The sequence below is a fragment of the Phoca vitulina genome, unplaced genomic scaffold (assembly GCF_004348235.1).
Source record: "Phoca vitulina isolate PV1807 unplaced genomic scaffold, GSC_HSeal_1.0 scaffold3, whole genome shotgun sequence".
NCBI lineage: Eukaryota > Metazoa > Chordata > Mammalia > Carnivora > Phocidae > Phoca > Phoca vitulina.
In genome coordinates, this window is record NW_022589706.1 from 86,280,529 (window position 1) to 86,290,529 (window position 10,001).

The 10,001-nt window shown below is 35.4% G+C and overlaps 1 pseudogene; it reads left to right on the top strand.

Annotated features, from left to right (window-relative positions):
- The first annotated feature begins 1,599 nt into the window (after positions 1 to 1,599).
- On the top strand, positions 1,600 to 1,681 carry LOC116630329 (annotated as a pseudogene).
- The last annotated feature ends 8,320 nt before the right edge of the window (positions 1,682 to 10,001 follow it).

Genomic DNA, 10,001 nt, shown 5'->3' on the forward strand with positions numbered 1-10,001 from the left:
AAGAAGAAGAAGAAGAAGAAGAAGAAGAAGAAGAAGAAGAAGAAGAAGAAGAAGAAGAAGAAAGTTTGAAAAATGTAATGAAGAAAGTATGAATAGATGGGCTCAATTTTTGAACTTCCAATAGAAAATTTAAAATGGAAGTCTCGACATCTACACATTTCCTAAGTGTTCAACAAATTTCTGCAAATGTTTCTTTAGTTAGACTCTAATTATTATCTACTATTTTATTATTTTGAGAGGTGGTATTTTTCTGGCATTATCTAGTAGAATATGACCTATAGCTTAAGAAAATTAAAAGGTATAAGATTTTGGGGCTCCTGGGTGGCTCAGTCGTTAAGCGTCTGCCTTTGGCTCAGGTCATGATCCCAGGGTCCTGGGATTGAGCCCCTCATTGGGCTCCCTGCTCGGTGGGGAGCCTGCTTCTCCCTCTCCCCCTGCTTGTGTTCCTGCTCTCGCTAACTCTCTCTCTCTGTCAAATAAATAAATAAAATCTTAAAAAAAAAAAAAGGTATAAGATTTCAAGTCTATTACTTTTTCTTATAAAGACAGTGATGATATAATAGAAATACAAGGCATTGTTCAACATTTCACATACTGCAGAGGCTATGCAATTAGCCAATGAACTTTTTCTACCTGCTTGCACATCTCAGGAGGATTCCACAAGTTCTTACAGTAACTGTGAACTCAAGTATAGAGGAAAAGTTCTGAAAAAATTCTGCTCCAGTTGAGGTAATGGGGAGATAAGACAAATAATCGGGTTGCTATCTAAATTCTCTGCTATCAGTCACTGCATACATACAAAATTCTACTGGCACAGCAAATAAATGGTAGCTACACAAAATTTGAAGTGAGAAGTCAGAGATTTTTACTATCTTTTCCCCAAGACAGGGAGAGAACACTGATATTTGTAATGCATTTTCACTACTTTATTCCCCAACCTGGCTGAGAAATACAAAGCATAGTCACAGGAATAAAAATAGTATGTCCTTAAGCATAAATTTAATTGGACAGTTTTGAAAGGAGAATAATACTTTAAGTTAAAATATAGTATTGGCTATAATACAAAATGTATATAAACTTTAATGATAAAAACTTGAAAATACTTATATGCAGCCAACCGCATCTGGCTCCGCCTCCAGAACCCACCTCTATAGAGAGTAGGACAGATTTTTCACATATTTGTTCTCCTCTGTCACTGGACTTGCTTTCTTAGAACAATTTGAGAACTGACCAGTGAAAAAAAATAAAAGGGTTATTGCCCATCTAAACATCCAACGTGCTGTCAAGGAGTGATATTGGCACTAAATGGAACACTGTTCTTCATGTACAAGAAAAGTATGTCATTTAAAAAGTTGTTCATATGAACAGATTGCTAACTTTGGTTTACCTAACACAAAATGTCTATAGCCAGACATGCATGGACATGGGTTTTATAGAATGAGCGTTAGTGTTTGCAGAATGAACTTCTCAACAAGATACACAGTTAATCAAGTCCAGTTATCCAGAAAAAGAATTTTAAATTACAGTACTTGAGGGGTGCCCGGGTGGCTCAGTGGGTTAAGCGTCTGCCTTCAGCTCAGGTCATGATCGCCAGGTCCTGTGCTCGCTTCGGCAGCACATATACTAAAATTGGAACGATACAGAGAAGAATAGCATGGCCCCTGTGCAAGGATGACATGATCGCCAGGTCCTGGGATCGAGCCCCACCCATCTCGGGCTCACTTGGTGGGGAGTCTGCTTCTCCCACTCACTCTGCCCCTCCCCCCACTCGTGTGCATGCTCTCTCTCTCTCTCTCTCTCAAATAAATAAAATCTTTAAAAAAATTATAGTACTTGACATTAAAATTTATAATCAGTTAAAACTGGAGAACCAGCTATAGGTAAAATGGCAGGCAAACTAACCATTTGGGTAACCTAGTCCAAAGTTTATGTAGTAGAACCAATACTTTAAACTTGTCAGTGAAAAATAACAAATTTTGTTTTTTAATCTCCCCCCTTAACGAATGTTTTGTCCTTTTAAATTTCCATGGTGACTTTCCACCAAGATATTAAGAGAATACCCTAAATGGAAAACTCTTTTAACATTTTTCAAAAAGGTCCTACAAGTAGAAGGGCACCGAGAACCACCTCTATTTTATAGATGGGGAAATTATATTCATGTGATTAAAACTTAAAATTAGAAGGGTGCCTGAGTGGCTCAGTCAGTTAAGCATCTACCTTCAGTTCAGGTCATGATCCCCAGGTCCTGGGATGGAGCACCACGTTAGGATCCCAGCTCAGCGGGGAGCCTGCTTATCCCTCTCCCCCTGCTTGTGCTCTCTCTCGCTCTCTCTTCCTCTCTCAAATAAATGAAATCTTTTTAAAAAATTTTAAAAATTAAAATTAGATTCCTCTTTCCCAATTAAATGAAGGAAATACTTATTAGGCTTTACACTAAGTTTTCACTAACATGTTGGCGATCATAGAGCTTGCATGTATATCCTAAATGATAAATTACACGCAGAAATCAGAAATTGAACTATGTTCTCCTATGTATTTATCTGATAAGTACATTTTGGAAAGAATATATATTAGAGGCTTCTGATGAAATAGGAGATAGAATCTATGTGTCCAGCAGCAAGCGATAAGTAGATGCTCAACAAACTTATTTTCCTTTCTTCATAGGGACGCAGCCAGACTACATTTCTGAGCCTCTTTTAAATTTAGTCATAGCCATGTATGCAAATGTGACATGTAACTCCTCAGCCTGCAGGTACCTCCACCTGTAGGAAAGAATGTGGGCTCTTTTCCCTAGTGTGTAGAGGGTCCAGTAGGCTGCCAAGGCCCTGCTGGGTGGCGAAGCATCAAACTGAAAGGGGGCTGGATTCCCAAATGACCACGTTGTGAAAAGTACCCCAGTGCACTCAGCCACCACCTCCATTAGACTGTGATGAATTTGCCTGTGTGAGAAAGGTAGGAATGAACTGTGTTTTAAGCCTATGAGAATTGGAGTTTATTATTATATTCAAACCACTCCACAGAACAAAATGTGTTTACCTACCACTGCCTCCGTAAAATATATTGACGTAACAGTAAATGAAAAAGAAAAGGCACAAACCAAAAGGACAAAGAAAACTGATTTGCAGTTATCAATAAATACATAAATATCTCATACTCTTTAAGAATGCTCATCAAAATTAACTTAAATGTACAGTATAAGTACCTGAAATCCACAGGCCACAGCTAAAATGTATGCAATTCAACAATCTGGTATTACATTCATCCAGTGAAGGTGAAAGTCTATTACATTAGAATAGATATTCACTTTATATTTACTAAATATAATGCACTGCATGGAATGGTGGGAAATAAATTATTTTATTTTTTGGTCTTAAAACTTCCACTGAACAAATAGTCCAAATCACCTAATTTTCTCAGGATTCAGATATCCTCTCCATATGGAATGAAAGAGGAAAAATGGTTCTGGTTACCTAGTCGGAGATGTAAAAATGAATCATCACCTCTGTAAAGTGCATTGGCTTCTTGGAAGAGATTGTTGCAACACGAACAAAAACATATGTTTTTTAATCTAATGGAAGACTTTGTGTTGTATGCACTGTGTACAAAGGCCAACCCAGCGCTTCCTTCCCAGAGGGGCCTTTCACCTCTCCTTTTGCGAGCATTAATGCTGTCTTGGATTAAAGAAGCACTAGAGAAATGACTTTTTCTTCTCGGCCAAATATACCAGTTTTATTGTAGCCTGGAGTGCAAGTTATTATAGTCCATCCCTCTCTAAGAAACTGTACCTGGATAGCTAATGTGCAACAACACAACAATTAGGCCCCAGGCATCCCTCAATTTCTTAAACTTTAAAGTGTACAGGAATCACCTGGGGATCTTGTCACCAGCAGATTCTGGTTACGCAGGCCTGGGATGTGGCCTGAGAGCGCATATCTAACCAGCTTCCAGGAGATGTCAGTCTGGTTGGTCCTCAAACCACATTTTGAGTAGCAAGGATTAAAAGAGAGTGCCACCATGCGAATGTGGTGTGGGCCATGTAAATAAACATTACTCATCGTGCCAAACATTAACCACTTTTCAATGTCCATGCTAAGAATTATAACCATGGTCCCCTGATTTGAAGAAAGCTAGTGCCTTCTGGACTGAAACAACAAGTGGAGAGCGAATTGAAATTGAAAATGCATCATCTGCTTAGGTTATTCAATGCCTTGCTGAGTTCATTCAGGATTTTTTCATCCTCCATTACCCTCATTAGGCCTCTTGGGTTAGTGCTCAGTGTTGATCTGTATCTTAGTCAAGACAATTGTTGCTGATTAACTATAATTACTGTAATGGGGCCAGCTTTCTTTCAGAGACTAATGCCCTCAGCTCATCCCTGCATTGTTCTGCCATAAAAGGTCCCAATCTGCTAGTCATTTACTTACTTATTCTTTAAACCAACAACAAGTTGCTTCATGTGTGGGCTTTTAAATACTGTCCACTAGGTCTAAATACCTTGAGTATACCTTTTACTTTACCTTTTCTTTTTCTCCCTCCCCTTTCTCTTTTTTTTTTAAATTTTAGAACCGGAGAATGATGAGTCATAAAAAAAAAAAAAAAATGTAGGTAGTGTTTACATACAATTCTAGAAGCAACAAAAACAAAAATTCAAAGGTACATTAAAACATCATTTAATATTTTGGAAAGATTGCAAATTTTTGCACATTAAAGATGGTAAACATAAGTAAAACAATTTACTAATTTTACTAACTTGAGGACCTATAAATATGATTCTTTACTTTTTAAATTTTTTTAAGTTTGCTTATGTAATAAATTTAATGCATAAACCCCTATATGTACAATGTATTTTGTTATTTTTGTAAGAAAGTTTAAATAATAAGCAAACAACATTTTATCTAAAATGCTCTAGTTTTAATCATTTTCTAACTTTACCTTTTATTGAAACACTGGTCATGGATATTTGTCATTTGCAATAGAAATCCAGTGAATGTTTATTCTTTTGACAGTGATATAATTTGGGAAAATAGTGTGGCAACTCTTTTCATGAAAATATCATGTCCCTAGCAATTGTAGTGGAGTCCAATATAAAACAGGCTAATTTTGGAAAAAATCCAAGATCTATTTATAATATAGTAAAAAGTGCTTAACATAAGGTATTTTCATAATTCCTAAGACGAGCAAAATACAGACATGCTTATACAGTACTAGCAAAAGAACCAGAGACTGGTATTTGAGATGACTACACCACTAAACAAACCTCGTGTATCAATATTTTCATTTACAAAATAAATTAATAATAAAAGCCCTATCTACCTCAAATAGTTGTGAGGATTAAATAAAAATGTATGTGATAACACTTGGGAAAGTTTGAGGTATATTGTACGAGTTGGACAATTGAAATTAATTCAAATTAAATCATCTCCTGAAAAATTCTGGTTTGGTTAAAACTGGAATAGAATGCTTTGGGTTTCATAGGTCCTCAAAACTCTTCGTTACTTCCAGGTTGAGAATAAGACTATTTTCTTAGCATAACATTTAATAGCTGACACTAGCAAATCAGTCTAATCTCATTCTCAATACATATAGTAGTCATCTGGTTCCATACAAATGGGTTATAAACAAATCGGTTGAAAATCAATTGTCTGGGCGCCTGGGTGGCTCAGTCGTTAAGCGTCTGCCTTCACTCAGGTCATGATCCCGGGGTCCTGGGATCGAGCCCCGCATCAGGCTGCCTGCTCTACGGGAAGCCTGCTTCTCCCTCTCCCACTCCCCCTGCTTGTGTTCCCTCTCTCGCTGTGTCTCTCCCTGTCAAATAAATAAATAAAATCTTTAAAAAAAAAAAAAAAGAAAAAAGAAAATCAATTGTCTGAAGTGACAAACTAAGTGAAATGCAATGAACTCTACAATCAAATATTCAAACTTACATTTATTTATTATTTATTTGTAATATTTTGTCCTGTGGTGTAGCCTAGCAATATTGTTGTTTTGTTTTGTTTTTTGGGTTTTTTTTTTTTTTTTTTTGGTGTCAGGCTTTATTTTATTTTATTTTATTTTAAAGATTTTATTTATTTATTTGACAGAGAGAGACACAGCGAGAGAGGGAACACAAGCAGGGGGAGTAGGAGAGGGAGAAGCAGGCTTCCCGCGGAGCAGGGAGCCCGATGTGGGGCTCGATCCCAGGACCCTGGGATCATGACCTGAGCCGAAGGTAGATGTTTAACGACTGAGCCACCCAGGCACCCTGGTCTCAGGCTTTAATATTCTTGATTCACAGGTTTTATTATACATGTTTCAACCCATCATTTTAAAATCCTCCTCTTTTACTACTCCAGGTTTTATAAACTGAATTTTTAGCATTTGGTTTCATTTTTTCTGAGGCTGATTCGAATTTTGCCCCTGAATTTTCTGTGCACTTGTATAAATTTTTTAACAGTACCCCCAATTCTGATTGCCAAAGTTATGTGATATAGTTCTGTTAGATCTAAAAAGTCCTTAGCATAAGACAGTATTACATATAAATGAATTCTCAAAACAAGCAAAATAGAGACATAACTATACATAGTTAGAGAAAAATACTAGTAAGGAAGAATCTTTTAAAAAGCCAAAAGTTTGTGTGTACATGCACACACACACAAAATCTAAAAACTATACATGACACTTAAAAGGATATAAAAAATTTCGAAACTACTTCCTAGCACCCAGAAATGCAAAAAACAAAAAAGAAAAAAACCCCACAAAATTGCTGGAACATATTCATTATATAGTAAGGTATGACATGATAATGATGATGATGATGGTAACAATGATGAAGATCATGCCACATGCTAATTCTTATAAATTATACTGATAAACTTTATTATTTTTAAATTTATTTTTTTTACTAATTTACTGATGTACCTTTTTTGGTGATTGAAAACCTACTCATCTCTTCCTAAAAGCCATATGGCACCTCCTCTGACAATATATCCTCCTTACTCCTGTAGCATCATGTTAAGTAGCCTATTCAACATCTAACACATTCCACTGTGGTTCTATGTTTATTAATCTATTTACTTAACACAGAAACATGTCTTACTAATAGCTTGTAGAAGAGTATGTGGCATACAACAAGTACTCAATAAATGTCTGATGAATTAATTCATATAAGCACACATTATTTTTCTTAAAATTACCAGGAATTATTATGTATAAAGAACTAAATTCTCACCATTTCCTTCCTAAGTACTAATGACATATTTATTACATTTCTAAACTACCAAGATATCACCTTTTCTTACTGGCATGACTTCTTCTCCCACCATCCATGTAACATAACATATGAGTAAATATTATTTTTAATAGTATATGTGTTAGCAAATATTATGAGTAACTAATATAAATGTTTGTACCAAGTGCTTACCAATATAAGGTACTAGGAACCAGTCAAATTACATAATTTTGTCATTTGTATTTAGTATGCTCTGAGGTGTCCTTGGTAAAATAGAAATAATTCTGGCTTAGGAATTAGATGACCTGATTTGTAGTCTGAACTGTACAGCTCAGTAAGTGTGAGACCTTGTGGGGATCTTATCCTCTCTGTGCATCAGTTTACTGATCTATAAAACTGTCCTTCCTAACATTACCAAGAATTTACATGGGCTAGGGTCATGTCTTTTTAATCTCTTTACATCATGCCAAGAATACAGCAGAACCCCAAGGAACATTTACTGAAAAGATAAATGAAAAATTATTGAGAATTAGTGAAGTATGTCTATTTGTAGTAGTGTTGGAGAGAGATGGCAAGGGGTTGAGTAAATAGAGAAAATAGACATGTACGTCAGTAACAATGATAGCAGATAATTCAAATAATAGAAATATATACAAAGCCACATGAAATATGGCATGGTGCACCTAAAGGATTATAGATACACATGGCTAGCTGAAATGTCTGATCTGAAAGAGGTAGGCTGGCTTCAGATTCTTAAAGACCTTGAATAATACTCCACAGAGCTTGGGATTCATCCTGCAGGTTTGTGGAAAGTCAGAATTAGGATTCAGGCAGAAGAACAACATGAACAAATATGAGCTTTAAGGGGATTTCTGCATTGGGGAGAATATACGAGAAAACAGAAGCTAGAAAAAAGAAGGAAAGAAAGAAAATTTCTTAGGGGTTTACTCTAGGAGAGTGTTATTTCATTTAATAATTACTGAATTATATTTAATATAATTATCATAATTATATAAGGAAATCATTTTATATATATATATATATTTTTTTTTTTTTTTTTTTTATTTGAAAAGGCATCATAGCCATTGAGAGGCAGAAGTGGACACTGAACGCAGTCAGCTGACTCCAAGGTCAGCATTCTCCCACACAGCTTATCACCCCCCTCAAGCCAGGGAGACCATCTAGGGGGTACTGCATTAATCTCAAGATCAAATAAAAATAAAGTAGTTGAACTGAGGTGGTGGCCATGAAAATAAAGAGGGAAAAGAGATTCAGGAAACATGTAGGAAGTAAGTTGACTGGATTTGGTGACTAGTTAGATATGGGGGTTAGAGAAAGAAGAAATTGAAGGTGTTTTTTTCTCAAACTTAGGGTTACTTGAAAATGTCCCAAAAAAGGATATAGTTGAAATTCTGAATAATAATACAAATTAGAGAAAGAAAAAAAAAACTTTTTTTCACACATACATATATAGAACACTATACTAGTTTTTTTTCTAAATTGCTATTAACAAAGAAATAATATTGGTACTCCCATAATTGAATTTGTGGTATATATGAGAACAAGTTCAAATATGCATTGTATGTTTTTAATGATTACATTATTAATTGCTATGGACTGAATGTTTGTGTCTCCCCAAAATTCGTATGTTGAAGTCTCAATCCACAATGTGACTGTATTTGGAGATGGGGCCTGGGGAAGTATAAAGGTTTTTAAGTTTTTAAGGTTAAATGAGTTTTTAAGTATTTAAGATTAAATGAGATCATGGGCTGGAGCCTTTATCCAACAGAGCTAGTGCCCTTATAAAAAGAGGAAGGGACACCAGAGCTCTCTCTCTCTCTCAATGAGAAGGCAGCTGTTTGCAAGCTAGGAAGAGAGCCCTCACTAGAAACAAACCATGCTGGCACCTTGATTTCAGACTTCCAGCTTCCAGAACTGTGAGGAAATAAATTTCTGTTGTTTAAGCCATCCAGTCTATGGCATTTTGTTATGGCAGCCTCAGCTGACTAATACAATGATGTTTTATTAATTAATTTGACTGATATTTATTGAGTACCTTCTATGTGGAGAGGCACTATGATAGATGTTACGAAGTTGAATGTGACATTGTCTCTGCCTTCAAGAAATTTACAAAGCAGCAGAGGAAATTAGAAACATAGGAAAAACCCACAGCCCCAAATCTATAATATAGACATCATAAACAAATGTCAGCGATGTCATTAACTGGTCAAATGATCTGGGAGCAATTCTGGACCTTGTGCAAATTTTTCATCATCAAGCAATTACTGTATTGCAATCTTACATTTCAGGACTTGATCCAAATTTAAGGAATTTCAAAAGCTAGGCAAAAAATTCAGTTTTTGCCTTTGAAGGTCAAAAGAAACAGTTATGACAAATGTATACATAGGTCATAATATATCAATAGATTATACAAATGACACACAAAGGTGAACTTGTAGAATTAAGAAGTTACTTTGGATAACAAAGAGGGAATTCTAAAGGAGACATCTTTTGAGTTGAGTCTTGAATGAGAGTAATTTAGGAGAAAGTTACCAGTATGGTAACCTCATGTGAACGGTTATTAAAAAAAAAAATGTATATATATATCCTCCATATATATATCAAGCCACTAAATATAAAATAAAGGATGATCCTGAGTTATTTTCACCATTAGTGGAAATGGATATGATGCAGAAAGGAAAAGGATTTAGGAGATCACATTTCTGAGATTGTCTAAAGTTATGTATCAGATAACAACTAAGTTAAAACTCAAAATATTTTTCCACTGGAATTT